At 35.7% G+C, this 19,652-nt stretch overlaps 1 protein-coding gene across 2 annotated transcripts in view; it reads left to right on the forward strand.

The window, feature by feature from the left end:
* Positions 1-19,652, forward strand: part of LOC306669106 (anthrax toxin receptor 2) — a 146,735-nt gene that overhangs the window by 124,916 nt on the left and 2,167 nt on the right. The gene's annotated exons all lie outside the window — the stretch shown is intronic.

Below are 19,652 nucleotides of genomic sequence, written 5' to 3' on the forward strand. Positions count from 1 at the left end.
CTTTTTAACCAATATTTGTGCCTGGAATTCAGATTTGCTTTTTCTTATTTCCATATGCTCTGTTTTAAACATATGTTAAGTTGTATATTTAAAACTAGACATACCAAAAAAACCCACATAAAATATGTTTTCTTCATTATCAAAGTCTTCAGTGCCATCGTCATTGGGTGGGAGTGGGGCGGGGAGAGTAGAGTGAATGTAAGTTAAGTCTGTAAAACAGACTTTTAATAGCACCAAATAGAATGAACAGCTGGCTCTCTTTTTGCAAGGTACATTGATGTTGTCAGAAGAGACTAAATAAAAATGCTGATACAATTGTCCATGTTTGGGGTTTGCCAACATAAGAATGTTTTATTCATTCAGGCTTCTCCAAGTTCCAAAGATTGATGTTGACTTTGATGGAAAAATACAATGATATAATTTAGAATGACTGATCTTTCACATTTAAATCTTAAAAAAAAAAAATGTGCTGTTGCAGTTGGATTTTTCTCGGGGATACCATCGAAACAAAACGTTACGTTGTCATCTCACATAGCCATTCTATCTGTGATGCTAGGGTGTTAGGTTAAGTGTGACAATTCAGCACAGCTTTTATCATGGCACTGCACTGATGCATGACTACTGGACTTTTTGTTTGATTGTTTCAGTCACCAACAAGATATTTTCAAGTGTCAATTTTTAAAATTGAATTTCCATTGTTTCACTTAAAAAGTGTACCAGAGGTTGAATTCAAAGAAAGCAGACTTTATGAATAGATTTTTTTTCAGTTGCAGTTTTCTATTCTTTCATTGTCCTAACCTTAAAGAATGTCTGCCTTCTATTCCTGCTGGAGAATAACTAATTTTTCTGATAGTTTCTCACCAAAGGAAGAATAATTCTGTTGACACATTGTAGATTAAGCACTTTTTTCAATTAATTTTAAATAAGATATAGAAATAGAATCAAGTAGGTTTCATTATTTTAAAGAAAGTTTCATTCTTTTTAGAGATCCCAAAACTTTACCTTTTGAGGAAGAGTCCAGCCCTTGAAAAAAATTTCACATTTGTTAGTTAATGCCATCCATTTTGAGAGCATGTAAAAATTATTTCTTTTGGGAAATCTGCATGAACTGTGTGTTATGTTTACACTTTCATATTTAAGGATGCTAACAATCAATAAATATAGAATGACTCCTTCTTGATGCATTACTTGGTCTCTGGAATTTCAACATATGTATGGAGAGATAGGGAATACTGGGCTACTTATGTGAAGAAAAATCACGTTTTTTCAAATATTGATTTCTTTGACAGGAAGTAACAGAGGCATAGAGGGAGATAAATGCCTGCAAAATCAGTTAACTGGGCATCAATTTAACATTTTCACTACTTCATTATATGTGCCCATGTGGTTGGGCTGCTCATAAAACCACTTCCTGCTTGTCAAAACATGTGCTGTATTTAGATTTAAGAATCACAATGGACCTAGAATATCTACTTTCATTTCTGCCTGCTCTGTTTGTTGGTGACTTCCAGCATAAAACAGACCCCACTTTCTACCATCTGCTGTCTGTTTAGGATTGACATCAAGTTCAGCTTCTCTCTGATGCCCACTTGTTTCCCAGTTTAGAACACGTCCATCTTGCAGCTCTGCTACTTCCCTACTCTGCCAGGCCTTGGGCCACAGACAGGAAGCAGGACCCACAGGCCTGCTTGAATATTCATGTGACAAAGTAAACCAGGAAGACATTTGCCTATGGAATGGTGGCCACTATTCCTTAATTACAAGTCAGTTAGCAAATACCTGAGTGTAGTTTCAAAGTTTTGTGCTGATAATTTTGGATAAGCCAACCATTGCAATTTATTTCACAGCTTGCTCACTATTGTTATTAGATAGAAACTTCCAGTGTTCATACAAATCATAATATCTGATATATATTCCAAATACATATCTGCTGCACAGTTCAAATTTGATATTTCAATCATCATTCATTCCACAAGGATGTTAGCACTTATATTGCAAGGTGAACACTGACTCAGGCATTTGTAAAATGGTAATCAAGGAGAGCCACCATTGAGTTTTACAGCCCAGGAAGTAGAAGGGCTTTAAACAAATAATCAGACTTGCTTATTAAAAAAAAAATTAGAAGAGTCATGATGCTGAACTAACTTTGCTATCACAGAATGTCAAATTATATCATTTGTATTTGGATAAAATAGTAAGATAATCATATTAGTTTTGCTTTAGAAAATCATTTTTATGTAGTATATCAGAATTTCTCTAAGCTGTTTATATCCATATCTATATAACTGTATGCCTGCAAGACTATATATCTATCTACCTACCTCCTATCTATCATCTGTTTTTCACTAGACCCAATAGTTGGATTTGTACATAAATCTAAATTCCTTTCTCTGATTGTACAATTTGTGTTGAATAATTACATAGAAACATAATAACATGAACAATAAGGGGTTACGAAATCAAAGCCATCACTTTTTATTATTTGGCTCTGAAATGTGTCTGTCTGCAGCACTTTCAAGTTCTATGAATCAACCACCATACTGTTCTTTGTACATAAAGATGACTTAATACAGGTTAGATAATCAATTAGTAATTTGAAGGAGTATCACCACTAAATCTCTACTTATACAAAAAATATCTGTGTGCTTGTATGTGTAAAAATGTTTTTAATTTGAAGTTTACCTTTTCATGTTGTTGGAATTGATCATATCTCTAGAAATGGTTTAATATTTCCATAACTATTTTAAAACTCACTCTTGTAAGTTGATGTAAGTTATGTAGACTAGGAATGCCTGCATTGACTGAAGGACAGGATTAACTTGTCTCAAGTTGTGAGACAAGGAATCCTCATTAAATGCCATTGAGTAGTCATCAGTCAGCAAAATGACATCTGGGTCACAGTGGCATCTATCCTTGCAATATAAACACCAGTAGTCATGTATGAAGATGTGTTCAGACTCACACCTATGCATCACAGCAGGATGGTCTTCATGCTGTGATAGGCCTAAATTTAGTATACCTAAGTGATGTGAGGCATTACTTGAAGTTTTGCTCTTCAGGACATAAATTTAGCAACAAGTGTAGTTATTTGGCTGTTGCTCTGGCAGTGTAGAATATAGGAGTAAAATATGAAGAGTCTTATTTCATATCACTTATGTCACAAAAAAAGTCATTTATATCATACAGGTAACTATAAGTCTGCAATAAGTATTGAAAATTAAATCCTAACTTTGGGAATTTGAATGTGTTTAATTAAATATGAAAAATTACTTCAGTAATTATTTAAAAATGGTTTTCCCAAGTGTGAAAAAATAACTAAAGCCTAAATTTGTTGTCCCAAAATTGAATGTATACTTACACCTTCTTTCTAATAAGACTTATGCCTGGAAGTGCGGGCTAAAAACTTGCTGTGATGAAAGAAAACAGACTCACAGAAATTAATTTGCCAATTTAAAGGTAGGAATGTTTTTCATAAAAATTTTTATTTCTAGTATTTCAGAAATTAATCTATAATTGTCCTTCACAGTGAAACTTGAAAGACTTTACATTTCTACAAAATATTCTAGTTGATTTTATCCATAAAGTATCAATTTAAAAACTAACACAAATTTTTAATATTTGCCTTTTTTAGGGAAGATACTGATAAATAATCATTAATTGTCTCATTAGGAGGGAATTCAGCTGTTTGACAACTGATTCAAAAAGCTAAGTCTACTTTTAAGTAGAAACAATTGATGAAAATCTGTGTTACATTAAGTACAGACTGAATCTATCAACGTATTTAACTTAACTTTTTTACTGGGACAACATGCATTGTTTAAGGGACCCAAAAGTGAGGATTCCATTATTAGATATATAACTTAGGGCTAAATCATTGCTTTGTTCAGGCCCTATATATTAGAAAAATTTCTCAGCAACTAAGTGTCAGTGTTAATGATGTGTAAGCATTCAGGGTTTCTCTTTCAATGTGTCCAAGGCAGTTTGGTAAATCAAATGAATTCGCTCAGTACCTAATTTTCTAGGGAAAAAAAATATGTATTGCATGTAAAATTTTTGCTTTGTGATATTAACAACTGAGGTTAAAATTTTAAGTCAAAAATTCACTAGCAAAATTATTTTCATGCCAGCATTCTTCCATACTGAGCCTATTAATGTATTGTATTAATTTATTGTATTTTAAACAGTGGTGATGTAATGTTTCATTCATTTGGATTTTTTCTAACACTTAAATGCATAATTTAAATATTGGTTGAGTTTTCAATCAGCCATTATTTGACATAATGGTCAGAGTTTGGGTTGTTCAGTCTAAAATAGACCATTGAATGTTTTTGTTTATTTTTTGTGCATGTGAATTTTAAAAATTTGAAATGTAAGCTACTTAACATCTTAGCTCAATACACTGTAAAAGAAAAGGGATACAGGTGTTTATTTTGTATAATTAATGACTGTGCTTTTCAAAAAGAAGATTTATGGTAGTTACCGCCACAAGACTCTGTATGAAAGGTCCCTGCTTCTTTGTATGATAGTGTCTCTCCTCTCTGACCTCATCTTCCAACTCCTTCATCACTCATTCTGTTCCCAGCTTACTGTCTGTACTCTTTTCCTACAGATAGGGCAAAGATGTTTTCACCCCAGGGCCTTTGCACTTGCCAGCTTTCCTACTTCCAAAGATAGTCAATTTCATTGACAGTTTTTGAATTTCAGCTCCAATGTCAACTCTATAGTTATAAAATTATAATTCCTCTTGGGTGGATCCCCTATAGGCAATTATGTACACTGATTTTTACCCTTTCTCTGATTCAAATTCAATTTTTATTTTGGTGTGGGTTATTCATTCAGTTTTTATTTTGGTAGCATGTACCTCACAATGCATCACATAAGTTGTTCAATATTGATGATGCCAATATAGATCAGATGAGGCAGATGATAAAAGCCTGATCCGTCATATTGATTGCTACATATTTTTGACATGACCTCATTATTCTTTGGTAAATTTCTTTCATTTTGGTATAGTGTGCCCCAGATTCATCTTTTACATTTTCTGCTTCAAAACTGGAATCAATCATTCCACTCCAAGGATCCCTAGATAACATTAGTAGATAAATGTGTTTGGACAATACATTGGGGATCCTAGATGTGCTAATTGTTACTGGGTTGTCATTGCTTTTAAGCCTTTTCATCAGGCAGAACTAGGAAATACACATTTGGAAAATAATAACATTCATGGTATCTTTTCAATTCCACTTGAAGTTAAAAAATTTTAGTGAATATCTTTGAATTTATACTTGTATCTCTTTTATTTATCACAAAAAATTTGAGTCTTAATATTAATGACTTATTTTCTCTAACTTATATATGTAACTTTAAATTAATAATAAAACATTAGTTATATTAACACTGATGAATGAAATGACACATTTCTTTACTGCTCTATTTATCTTTGAATCGCATTTTATTGTTTCTAGATAGATAAAATACTATGTTAAGTCACTTGAAATGTTCTTTTCTAAGTATGTTTTTTAACCCAAGTAATTAAGTTTGTTTCTAGTTTTTAAATCTACTGGAATTGATTTCTATTTGCCTAATCCATTTTTTTGTTCTTTCTTTTCTGTACTCTCAAGTACAGTATTTTTTGTTACCCATTTTGTTGCCTCTGTTACCTTTTTAAGCAGTATCCCTATGCTGCTTTTTAGTGGTGGCTCTAGAGATGACAATGTTTCAACTTTTCACAATCTACTACCAAATAATATTATAGTAGTTCAAGAACAATATGTAAACATCATGGTATAATTTCCATTTTTTCTCTTCCTGCTTTGTGTTCTTGTCATATATTTTATTTCTACATATTATGAATTTAGTAATTTTTTTGTTTGAAATGAAGGTATGATAAAGACATTTTCTTTTTTTTTTGTTACTTTCAAGTGTCATCCTTTTTTTTTTATTGTAAACAAATTGGATACATGTTGTTTCTCTGTTTGTACATGGCGTAAAGGCATACCATTTGTGTAATCATAAATTTACATAGAGTAATGTTGTTTGATTCATTCTGTTATTTTTTCCCTTCCCCCCACCCCTCCCACCCCTCTTTACCCTCTATACAGTACTTCCTTCCTCCATACTTGCCCCCCTCCCTAACCCTAACTCTAACCCTAACACTAACCCTTCCCTCCCCCCCATTGTGTATCATCCTCCACTTATTAGCGATATCATTCGTCCTTTGGCTTTTTGAGATTGGCTTATCTCACTTAGCATGATATTCTCCAATTTCATCCATTTGCCTGCAAATGCCATAATTTTATCATTCTTTATGGCTGAGTAATATTCCATTGTATATATATATACCACAGTTTCTTTATCCACTCATCAATTGAAGGGCATCTAGGTTGGTTCCACAGTCTGTCTATTGTGAATTGAGCAGCTATGAACATTGATGTGGCTGTATCTCTGTAGTATGCTGATTTTAAGTCCTTTGGCTATAGGCCAAGGAGTGGGATAGCTGGGTCAAATGGAGGGTCCATTCCAAGTTTTCTAAGGAATCTCCACACTGCTTTCCAGAGTGCCTGCACTAATTTGCAGCCCCACCAGCAATGTATGAGAGTACCTTTCTCCCCACATCCTCGCCAACACCTGTTGTTGCTCGTATTCTTGATAATCGCCATTCTAATTGGGGTGAGATGGAATCTTAGGGTGGTTTTGATTTGCATTTCTCTTATTACTAGAGATGTTGAACATTTTTCCATATGTTTGTTGATTGCTTGTAGATCTTCTTCTGTGAAGTGTCTATTCATTTCCTTAGCCCATTTGTTGACTGGATTATTTGAATTCTTGGAGTAGAGTTTTTTGAGTTCTTTATAGATTCTGGAGATTAGTGCTCTATCTGAAGTATGATTGGCAAAGATATTCTCCCACTCTGTAGGCTCTTTCTTCGCATTGCTGATAGTTTCCTTTGCTGAGAGAAAGCTTTTTAGTTTGAATCTATCCCAGTGGTTGATTCTAGCTTTTATTTCTTGTGCTATGGGAGTCCTGTTAAGGAAATCTGATCCTAGACCAACAAGGTGAAGATTTGGACCTACTTTTTCTTCTATAATCTGCAGGGTCTCTGGTCTGATTCCGAGGTCCTTAATCCATTTTGAGTTTAGTTTTGTGCATGGTGAGAGATATGGGTTTAGTTTCATTCTGTTGCATATGGATTTCCAATTCTCCCAGCACCATTTGTTGAAGAGGCTATCTTTTCTCCATTGCATATTTTTGGCCCCTTTGTCTAGTATGAGAAAATTGTATTTATTTGGGTTTGTGTCCGTGTCCTCTATTCTGTACCATTGATCTACCTTTCTATTTTGATACCAATACCATGCCGTTTTTGTTACTATTGCTTTGTAGTAGAGTTGAAGATCTGGTATTGCAATACCCCCTGTTTCACTCTTCCTGCTAAGGATTGCTTTAGCTATTCTGGGTTTCTTATTCTTCCAGATGAATTTCATAATTGCTTGCTCTATTTCTGTAAGGTACACAATTGGGATTTTAATTGGAATTGCATTGAATTTGTATAGCACTTTAGGTAGTATGGCCATTTTGACAATATTAATTCTTCCTATCCAAGAACATGGAAGATCTTTCCATCTTCTAAGGTGTTCTTTAATTTCTTTCTTTAGTGTTGTATAGTTCTCATTGTAGAGGTCTTTCACCTCTTTTGAGAGATTGATTCCCAAGTATTTTATTTTTTCGAGGCTATTGTGAATGGGGTAGTTTTCCTAATTTCTCTTTCTGAAGATTCATCACTTATGTATAAAAATGCGTTGGATTTATGGGCATTGATCTTGTAACCTGCTACTTTACTGAATTCACTTATGAGTTCTAAGAGTTTTCTGGTGGAATTTCCAGTTTCCTCTAAATATATAATCATGTCATCAGTGAACAGAAATAGTTTGAGTTCTTCTTTTCCAATTCGTATCCCTTTAATTTCTTTGGTTTGTCTAATTGCTCTGGCCAGAGTCTCAAGAACAATGTTGAATAGAAGTGGTGAAAGAGGGCATCCCTGCCTTGTTCCAGTTTTTAGGGGGAATGCTTTCAGTTTTTCACCGTTTAGAATGATATTAGCCATGGGCTTAGCATAAATGGCCTTTACAATGTTAAGGAATGTTCCCACTATCCCTATTTTTTCTAGTGTTTTGAGCATGAAGGGGTGCTGTATTTTATCAAATGCTTTTTCTGCATCTATTGAAATAATCATGTGATTCTTGACTTTAAGTCTATTAATATGGTGAATTACGTTATTGATTTCCTGATGTTGAACCAACTTTGCATCCCTGGGATGAAACCCACTTGATCATGGTGCACTATATTTTTAATATGTTTTTGTATGCGATTTGCTAAAATTTTGTTGAGAATTTTTGCGTCGATGTTCATTAAGGATATTGGTCTGAAATTTTCTTTCCTTGATGAGTCTCTGTCTGGTTTAGGTATCAGTGTGATATTGGCTTCATAGAATGAGTTTGGGAGGGTTCCCTCGTCTTCTATTTTATGGAATACTTTGAGAAGTATTGGAATGAGCTCTTCTTTAAAGGTTTTGTAGAACTCGGCTGAGAACCCATCTGGTCCCGGACTTTTCTTTGTTGGTAGGCATTTGATGACTTCTTCTATTTCAGTACTTGAAATTGGTCTATTTAAATTGTTTATGTCCTCCTCGTTCAGTTTAGGCAATTCATATGTCTCTAGAAACCTGTTGATGTCTTCGAAATTTTCTATTTTGTTGGAGTATAGATTTTCAAAATAGCTTCTAATTATGTTTTGTATTTCAATCCTGTCTGTTGTGATATTTCCTTGTTCATTCCGAATTTTAGTGATTTGGGTTTTCTCTCGTCTTCTCTTTGTTAGTGTGGCTAAAGGTTTATCAATTTTGTTTATTTTTTCTAATAACCAACTATTTATTTTGTCAATTTTTTGTATTGTTTCTTTTGTTTCAATTTCATTGATTTCAGCTCTGAGTTTAACTATTTCCTGTCTTCTACTACTTTTGGTGCTGTTCTGTTCTTCTTTTTCTAGGGCTTTGAGCTGTAGTGTTAGGTCGTTTATTTGTTGAGTTTTACTTCTTTTATTAAATGCGCTCCATGAAATAAATTTCCCTCGAAGTACTGCTTTCATAGTGTCCCAGAGATTTTGATATGATGTTTCTTTGTTCTCATTTACCTCTAAGAATTTTTTAATTTCCTTCCTAATATCTTCTGTTATCCATTCATCATATAATAGCATGTTGTTTAATTTCCAGATGTTGGAATAGTTTCTGTGTTTTACTCTTTCATTTATTTCTAACTTCAATCCATTATGATCTGATAGAATACATGCTAGTGTCTCTATCTTCTTGTATTTGCTAACATTAGCTTTGTGGCATAATATATGGTCTATTTTAGAGAAGGATCCATGTGCTGCTGAGAAGAAAGTGTATTCGCTCTTGGTTGGATGGTATATTCTATAAATGTCCGTTAAGTCTAAATTATTGATTGTGTTATTGAGATCTATGGTTTCTTTGTTCAATTTTTGTTTGGAAGATCTGTCCAGTGGTGAGAGAGGCGTGTTAAAATCACCTAGTATTATTGTGTTATGGTCTATTTGGTTTCTGAAATTGAGAAGGATTTGTTTGACATACATGGATGAGCCACTGTTTGGGGCATAGATGTTTATGATTGTTATATCTTGCTGATTTATGCTTCCCTTAAGCAGTATGAAATGTCCTTCTTTATCCCTTCTGACTAACTTTGGCTTGAAGTCCACATTATCTGAAATGAGGATGGATATGCCAGCTTTTTTGCTGAGTCCATGTGCATGGTATGTTTTTCCCCATCCTTTCACCTTTAGTCTATGGGTATCTTTTTCTATGAGGTGAGTCTCTTGCAGGCAACATACTGTTGGATCTTTCTTTTTAATCCAGTCTGCCAGTCTATGTCTTTTGATTGATGAATTCAGGCCATTAACATTCAGGGTTATTATAGAGAAATGATTTGGTTTCCCGGTCATTTGGTTCATTTTTAAAATTTTGTTTATTTATTTGTTTGACACAACTTGTTTCCTCCTTTATTTGACAATTCCTTTAGGATAATTCCTCCCTTTGCTGATTTGCTTCTTTGTTTTTCATCTCTTCCTCATGGAATGTTTTGCTGAGAATGTTTTGTAGTGCTGGCTTTCTTTTTGTAAATCCTTTTAGCTTTTGTTTATCATGGAAGGATTTTATTTCATCGTCAAATTTGAAGGTAAGTTTTGCTGGGTATAAGATTCTTGGTTGGCATCCATTTTCTTTCAGGGCTTGAAAAATGTTGTTCCAGGCCCTTCTAGCTTTTAGGGTCTGGACTGAAAAATCTGCTGATATGCGTATTGGTTTCCCCCTGAATGTAATTTGGTTCTTTTCTCTCACAGCCTTTAAAATTCTGTCTTTATTTTGTATGTTAGGTATTTTCATTATATTGTGCCTTGGTGTGGGTCTGTTGTAATTTTGTGTATTTGGAGTCCTATAAGCCTCTTGAACTTGATTTTCCATTTCATTCTTCAGATTTGGGAAATTTTCTGATATTATTTCATTGAATAAATTGTTCATTCCATTGGCTTGTTTCTCTAGGCCTTCCTCAATCCCAATAATTCTTAAATTTGGCCTTTTCATGATATCCCATAGTTCTTGTAGATTCTGTTCATGATTTCTTACCATCTTCTCTGTTTGTTCAACTTTGTTTTCAAGGTTAAATATTTTGTCTTCAATGTCTGAGGTTCTGTCTTCCAGGTGTTCTATCCTATTGGATATGCTTTCTATGGAGTTCTTAATTTGGTTTATTGTTTCCTTCATGTCAAGGATTTCTGTTTGGTTTTTTTTCAATATCTCTAACTCTTTATTGAAATGCTCTTTTGCTTCCTGTATTTGCTCTTTTAACTGTCGATTGGTGCGATCATTCAATGCTTGCATTTGCTCTTTCATCTCATCGTTTGCTTCTCTGATCATTTTAATTATGTACATTCTGAACTCCTTTTCTGTCATTTCTTCTGCCATGCTGTCACTGGGTTTTATTCATGTAACATCTAGATTTATTTGCAGCATTTTCTTTCCTTGTTTTCTCATATTGTTCAGGTATCAGTGGACCACTGAGATATTGCAGATTTCCTCTATTGACTTACAATGTCCCTGAAGATTTCTATATATATCCCCCCTTAGCCTTCAGTAGGCTGAAGTCTTGGAGGAAGTTGATAATGCGGTGCTCCACAAGGAAGCTGCCTCTCTAGGAGTGGTGTCCTTCAGGTGGGGTATAATCCCTGCTAGTGGGCAGAGGTGCCTCCACTTGTTGACCAATGGTCATCCGAAGGGTAACTAGGCTGTGGGCTGAGGCAAGGCCTTTTTGGGCCTGAGTCTCTGGTTTTACCGTCCTTGTGGGGAAACCTCACCCAGCAGGGAAGACTCACTCGGTGGGGAGGTCTCGCTGGTCAGTTCCCTCCTAGAGGTTCCCCTCAATTTACAGCTACCGCCTGGGCTGGGCTGCCTTCCTCTGCAACGTTCCCAGGGGCCCGGCCCTACCTCCTGGGCCTGGGAGCCTCACCCTTTGCAGATGAATCTCCTTAGGCTGCCCCTCCTCAGAGAATCTGCCCGCAGGCCTGGAACCTTCGCTCCGCCCTAAGCCTGTCTCTGTGCGGCTCTTCCACCCAGAAGCCTACTAGATCCTGGGACCCTGCTCTGCACCTAATCGCCTGGCTATGCGGCCCCTCCTCTGAGCAGCCACCTGGGGCCCCAAACAATCGCTCTGAGTCCCAGAGACCCGCCACAGGCCTCTTCCTCCAGACAGCCGCCCAGTATGCCGGTGCGGTCACTAGGAGTCCAAGAAACTCACTTCGTGCCTCCTCCTCCCACCAACCACCCGAGGCCCTGGGCAATCAATCACTCCGAGTCGAAGTGACCTTCCCCGTTCCTCCTCCTTCTCCAGATAACCCCCCGAGTGTTCAGGAGCGGTCGCTCTGAGTGGCTCTGAATCCACGTGACCCACTGCACGGGTCCTCTGGGCAACCGCCCGGAGCTCTGGTGCGTCCACTCAAGACCAAGCGACCCACCACGCTTCTCCTCCAGGCAGCCCCCCTGTGTTCAGGAGCTGTCACTTTAAGTCCAAACAACTCACCACTCGCCTTCTCCTCTGAGCAGCCGCCTGAAGCGCTAATGCAGTCACTGCGAGTCCAAACGACCCGCCGCGCTCCTCCTCCTCCTCCTCCTACTCCTCCGGGCAGGCCCCGGGGTTCAGAAGTGGTCTGAGTTCAAACAGCTTGCCACGCAGCCCCTTCTCTGGCAACCGCCTGTAGCTCTGGTGTAGTCACCCCGAATCCAAGTGGCCGCGCCCCTCTTCCTCCTCCTCGTCCTCAGGGCAGGCCCCGGTGTTCAGAAGCAGTCGTTCTGAGTCCAAACAGCTCGCCGCGCAGCTTCTCCTCTGGCAATCGCCTGTAGTTCTGGTGCAGTCACTCCGAATCCAAGTGGCCACGTTCCTCCTCCTCCTCCTCGGGTCAGGCCCTGGTGTTCTGAGTCCACACAGCTCTCCTCGTCACTCCTCCCCTGGGCAGCCGCCGGAGCCCCAGTGGTTGCTCCGAGTCCCAGCGCTGTGCCGAGAGGCCTCCTTTACGGCACTCCCAGTTGTCCGAGTTCACTGCTCCAGTGGGGGGAGGGGCGTCTGGCCGGCAGCTCTACTTCACAAAGTTCCCTGCGTTCCGGGACCACCGTCCCATCCGGGATGCCTTCCCAATGGGTGAGAGTCACCCGGCTGCTTTGAGTTGGTCCCAAGTGTCTCAATATCTCCTCTTTTGAATCCTGAGTCCTGGAGCAACATGAAATGCAGCCACCCTCTAGGCTGCCATCTTGAAACCCTCCACATTTTATTTCTTTTATATATTTATATGTAATGTTTATTTTAGTCACATATTTACTGTCCTGTTTTCTTTTTATTAATTGCCATAATCTGGGGCTTCCAATTAGTGTCAGTTTGTTCAGTCTCTATGACTTTTAGCACATGTTGTTGAAGTTTTATTGAAAATTAGTCATCTCAGCTTTTGTTTATCTGACAATGTCTGCATTTTGTCTCCACGTTTTTAATATATCTTTTCTGGATTTGTAAATCTTAGTTAACTTTGTTTTTTTTTTTGTTTTTCATTTAACATTTTACAAAGTTCCATTGTCTGGTTCCTCCATTGTTTCTGATAAAAAGTCAGCTGTTATCTTATTGTTGTTCTCTGTATTTGGAGGGTTGTGGGGATGAGGAATAGGCAGAAATGTATGCTTTTATAATATCTTTTGGTTTTCAGAAGTTTTATCATCTATTTCCTTGTTTTCTATGGATTTACCATACTTGGGGTTCAGTTCAGTGAGATTCTTTGATCTGTAAATTTATGTCTTCCAACTCTTCTGCTAAGTTCATGACCATTATTTTTCAAGTATTTATTCTTTCCTTTCCTTTCCTTATGAAACACTCATTATTCATAACACAAGCTATTAGATATTGTCCCCCAAGTCTCAGGTTTTTTAAAATTTTTTATTTTTAATTTGAAAAATTTCTGAAACTGCAAGTTCAGTAAGTCTTTATTCTACTATGCCCATTTTACTTTTATACCCAGTTCATTCTACATTTCTGGTTTTGAATTATTTTCTTTGTGGCTTTTCCTTTTCATTTTTACTTATTTTCTTATTTGGTTTCCATATTTTCACTGAAATTTCCAATGTCTTTATGCGTTTTACCCATCTTTCTCACTCGGGTTTTAAATATTTTTATCATAGCTATTTTAAAATCTTTGTCTATTAACTACAACAACTAGGCCATCTTTATTGATTATCTTTTCTGTTGATTATGATAAATATTTTCTTATTTGTGTGTACCTTAATTTATGATTTTAGGCTGGACATTGTGAATTTAAAAATAAAATAGAGAGACTAACCCATATTATATTTAGTTCCAGAAAAGCATATTCCACTTTCTTTGTCATGTTGATAATCTGTAGTTGAACTGGATCTGGGTTTTGTTGAGTTCTTAGTTTTAATGGACTACTGGCTTCAATAATATTGAGGGCAGGATCAAAAATTGTTGTTGTTGGCACACATTTTTTTCTCATTGCTTTTCAACTCATTTGTAAGATTTTTTTAATTTAGGGGAGGTCTCTTTGCTCTATAACTACCACAGTCATCCTACCCCCACAAATAAATTTACAGTAACTTGGAGATCTTGTTTCCATATTAATCACCTGCCCACAACAGACTGGCCAATGTCTTGAACTCTGGGAAGATCACGTGAGCTTCAGAGAGTTCCTTCTCAGTTCTTCTGGTACTTGTGGCAGCACTTGGTTCCCACAGGATTCTTTTTTCTCAGTCCTCTTTCTATGTCCAAAACCTTCAGTGGACTGCTTCTTGTCCATTTAAGTAGATTCCCATCTGCTTTAGAGAGGGAAACAATTTTCTCTCCTCCAGCCTCAAAATTACATGAAATTGTATCTCAGCTCCTAGCTTTCTGCTGAGTACTCCTTTTCTCTCAAGGAAAGCCTTATACCATGGTGGGATCTCTCTCATCAGCTTTCCTGCTAAATCCTGCTTTTTGTAGGCTTCTACCTTGTGCTTAGTGAATAGTTGTGGGCATTCAGTTTTATTGGTAGCTTCCTCCACACACAAAAGTAAAATATTTACATGTTTGCATTTGGTAGCATATAACAAGACATATTGAGGTTACCTCACTTATAGCTTTTTTCATTCTGTTTTTTGCCCTCTCTCCACTTGTTGGTAACCAGTTTTGTTTTCAAGGTTATTATTATGTTTTTTTTTTTTTTAATTTTTAAAAATATAAGCAATATTGGGCCAAGGATATAGCTCAGCGGTAGAGTGCTTGCCGAGCATGCACGAGGCTCTTAGGTTTGATCTCCAGTACTACAAAAAAATGAAAACTAAATATATATATATATATATATAATCAATATTAACCCAGTGTATTTTTTGTTATATGAGAGATAGTATAATGTATATACTATGTGCACCTTGATAAATTATATGATTTTCCCCTCGTAAATATTGATCATCCCTCTACAAAGGTGTATGGAGATCTTTCTCATTCTTTCTAATAGTCTCATATTAGTTATAATGTTCTCTTATCTATCTGGATCTTAATTTATTCATTTTTTTCCCTTACTGATGGACATTTCTGTTCCTTCTAAACTTGTTAATACTAATAATGCTATGATGTATGTAAATTATTTTGCTTTTCTATTGGTTTGAAGTTGTATTTCTAAGTAATTTTTTTACTATTGTTTTAAGACCTAAGAGATATTTGAATTCTAATTAGATTGGAAAGAGGTATATCATTTCTATAGTACCTAGGATTTGCTTAATGAAATAAATGTGAAGTAACCAATAAGAATTATTTTGATTTTATTTCATTTATCTGTATCCCATCTATCCTTTGGGTATCAACTTCTCAGTTTGACTTAAGATGAAACTCAAAAAAAGGTCTTGCCAACAGTGATTTCCAGAGAACTGTCAAAATTATATCTTTATCTGCATCTAAAAATAGACATCTTGCCTGCAGTTAATAACTTAGAAGGATTAATTTCAAATATTATTATGAGCTATGGCTTTGATATTTAATTCATTACCAACTATATGCTTAAATTTCAATTAATATTGGAGTCATAGATATTTGCAAAATAATTATTAACAATATGGGTAGTGTCACTAAAAGTTTGCAAGTGCCATGACAAAATGAAGAGACAATAAATAAATAGGCAAAATTTTTAGGCAAACTCAGCAGTTCCCTTCATGACATTTACTGAATATACCTCAGGTACATGATCTGTTCTGTGAAATGGGATAGTTATGGGTTGATCTTACATTGGAAATAATTTATGAATTTATATTTTAACTCAAAATCTTATCATTTGGCTTAAAGCAAAGGCTATCACAGACTTTATAAATAAATAAAAAGGAAGAGAAGGGATAGTATGTGTCGTCTTGTAAGCTATGAATATAGGTTGGTTCAGCAAATCTCCACTCGAAAATTCTATTGTGTTCTCAAGTCTCTCTTTATAATAGTGATTTCTTCAGGATCTCTGTGGCTAGGTCTATATGTATCCTTGCTTTGTGTACAATTTAAAATCTGAAACACTGTTTACTGTTGCACAGAGTATGAAGGTTTAGTAACCTCTTCTTAGAAGTAGAGATATAAATAAATCAGCTATCTGTGTTTGAAAAGTCTAAACTAAAGTGCAGTTGTTTGCTTCAGCTTGTCAATGGATATTTACGAGGTGAGCATAATCCTATAACGGTTATAGCAGTGAAATACATCCTGTGCAGATAGCTAGTAAAGGAGCTCACAGGCATTAATGCCAGTGGAATTTTAATGCTCCAAGAGATGGGAAACATGGCATTTGCTCTGGTTAGTGCTGTTCTTACTGACCACAGTAAAAATGAGGCAATGAAATCAGTTTTTAAATACTACAGCATAGTCCAGGTTTGTATACTTAACCAACAGCAAAGATATGTTTCTACTGTTGTCTTGCTTCAATCTCTTGGTTTAATTAACTGCAGAGTAATAACATATAACTAGTAAGGTATTAGTTATTGCCTGAAAAATCATTTAAGTGAAGTTAAAGCTGACAGATTCTGATTGTGAGTTTTACCATATTATGATCAGTATTTTATGTGTGCTCTGTGCCTCGTACATTCTGTTTCTTCTCATGAGGAGGGAAAGTTTGTAATAGAGTAAAACTTCCACACATACCTCTGCTCTATGAGATGAATTGTGAATGTAAATACATTTCCAGTTTGTAAAGAATCATACTGTACTTACTTTTTCCTAGAAAGTAAGCAAAATGAAGTTACATTTTATGTATTTAGACTCAGAGGATTTATGCTTTAGAAGAACTATGGGGATTACATGAAGAATAGTATAGTTTCAACACATATTTTCAACTTTAAGTTCATATTATCTATGTTAGCTTAATTCAGATTAAGTTCAAACGAATCATGAATCAATGTTCAACATCTGCAGAGTACCTGTTTGTGTCTGTCTTAGTCAGCTTTTTCACTGCTGTGACTAAAAGGACCCAACCAGAACAACTGTAAAGAAGGAAAGGCTTATTTGAGGGCTCATGAACCAGCTCCATTCTTCAGGGCTCAAGATGAGGCACAACATCATGGCAGAAGAGCTTGGCAAAAGGAAGCACCTCACTTCATTAGGAAGCAGAGAGAGACTCCACTCTCCAGATACAAAATATATACCCATTAGCCATGCCCCAATTCCCACCTCCTCCAGCCACACCCTAACACTTCAATTGATCCCATTAGGAATTAATTCACCGATTGTGGTAAGACTCTTACAACTGAATCATTTCTCCTGTGAACCTTCTTGCATTGCCTCACATGTGAGCTTTCTGGGGAACACCTCACAAAACCATAATAGTGTCCTACCAAAGTAAGAAAAGGCAACATAGAAAAGAAGTAGATAGGGTCTTTTTTTTTTTTTTTAATACAGCAAAATTTGAGGCAGTATTTTTGTTAGAGGCTGTAGATGTTAAGATTATTTTGGATTATTTTTATGGTTGAGAAATTTGAGAATTAAGAGAGAAATTCATATTAGTTTATATTTTCCTATAACTAGTCTACTTCTCAAAAAGTACTGAGAGGAAAAAAATACAATAAAACCTCATAAAAATAAAAACAGATAGCAATCATGGGTTAAAGTCAGTATAGCCATACCAGAAAATGTTCTATAAGGATAGCAAATGATATTAAAAATATCTTGTAAAGGTGAGTTTTATGAAAGCCAAAACACAAAATGAAAAGGATTGAGCTATATAGTTGCCTTTATATAACAAAAAGGAAGCATATGAGCTCATTAGTAGTAATGATCTGGAGAGAAATAATTCTAAAATCATCATTAATAAGTCCCTAAAGTATGAATATTCTATGTCATTAATTGAATGGAGAAATATTTGCCCTAGATACTAGATATTTGGTTAGAAAGTTTGCTGTGGTATGAAAATTGAAGGGCTTTCCTTATATCCATATTTAAAAGTAATGAACTCCAGTAGGCACAAGGCATGCATGTGTGCTGACCTGTCCTTACACACATATACACATAGTTTTAAAAATCGGAAAGGCAATGTTGACCCTGCCAGATGTTTGAACAGCCATTTTGTTGAAACTCCTAAAATTTTGTACCACAAAAATTGAAATGTCAATTATATATTACAGAATTTTTAATGCCAACTATAGATTATATATTTATGTAGAAATGCTGTGTGGGTTATTTTTATTAATAAATCTGCTGTTGGCATATGCATGCACTCTTGAGAGAACTGCATTCAGATGGGTTCACCAGGATATTAACTGTTAAGTTCAACCCAGAGACAGATAAATGGGTCCACCCCAGGGACACTGAGTGCTGAAAAGTTTTGATGTAGTTTACAGTTGGTGACAATCCTAAGGGTGAACAGTCAATAGGTCTTGGACTGACTTTTTAAAAAATATAAATGTTTGAAAAAGAATTCGTTTTTGCTCATTGAATTTATTCTTTGAAAATTAAATTGATGTTATTTTTCATATTAATAATATAGAGAATTATAGTTAGGATTTATAATATGCTATATGTTATATTATTCCCTAAACACTTATGTCACCTCAATTCAGAGACATTAGGGGAAAATAAGTAATAAAATTGGCAATTATAATAATAATGTTGCCTCCAAAGTTATTTAGAAGACAGATAATTTCATGGATGTTTGCCTTTTAGCAAAAGCTATTAGAAACTCCTAGCTTCATTTTGCCTTTATGCTTTTCTGTGTCTTCCTAAATTTCTGGAATTTCAAAATTTATGGAGCAGTCATGTTTGAAAGCAAAATGGACAAAAAATTAGGGTTTTATGTTTCAAGCTTTCTTCTTCAACAGTATTTTTTTTTTTTAATTTTGCCATGCTTTGGATACTTAAAACAAACATATTTAAAGGAGAAGACATAAAAGCTCTAAAATCTGAACTGGTTTGAGAACAAATGTTATAAGAAATAGACAAATCTTAGTAGGAAGAGATTTGGTTCTAACCTGGAAAATGCTCTGGCTTTTAGTCATTTATAGGAAGCTGAACATGGTTCATGGAGTGCCATGGATCAGCAGTGTCATACCCAGGAGAGCAAAGGAAGGGGATCCTTCATCACTGTTTGGAAATTTGCTTTCAGAGAATTCTTGGATTATTTATTGCTATGTATGGAACAATATGTCTCCACAACCTTCACTGAAATGTTAAGAAATTGGACTGGCAAATTCTCTTTGGAAAAGCATAGTCCAGATAAACAGTCACTGTTTGTAAAGAACACATAATGGTGGTATGCAACTGTGAGAATGGGCAACAACCATGGTCTCGATCAAAAACAAGTCCATTGCAAAGGACTTCATTAAGTAGAATCACAAAGATGGTATCTCCTCCTGTTCTCATGATTCTTTAATCTCTGTCTCATGTATTAAAATATGCTCCTCGTGTATACATTTTAGGAGCATCAAGTTACATGAGAGCCTTTTTATTTTAAATCATTATAGAAACATAGGGTGGTAGCTTTGATATTATGATCACTACACTAGTGGTGTTGTACTTCAGATATCTATAACAAAGTTACAGTTCTGT

The sequence above is a fragment of the Sciurus vulgaris genome, assembly GCF_902686455.1.
Source record: "Sciurus vulgaris genome assembly, chromosome: 9".
In the NCBI taxonomy this organism is placed as follows: domain Eukaryota; kingdom Metazoa; phylum Chordata; class Mammalia; order Rodentia; family Sciuridae; genus Sciurus; species Sciurus vulgaris.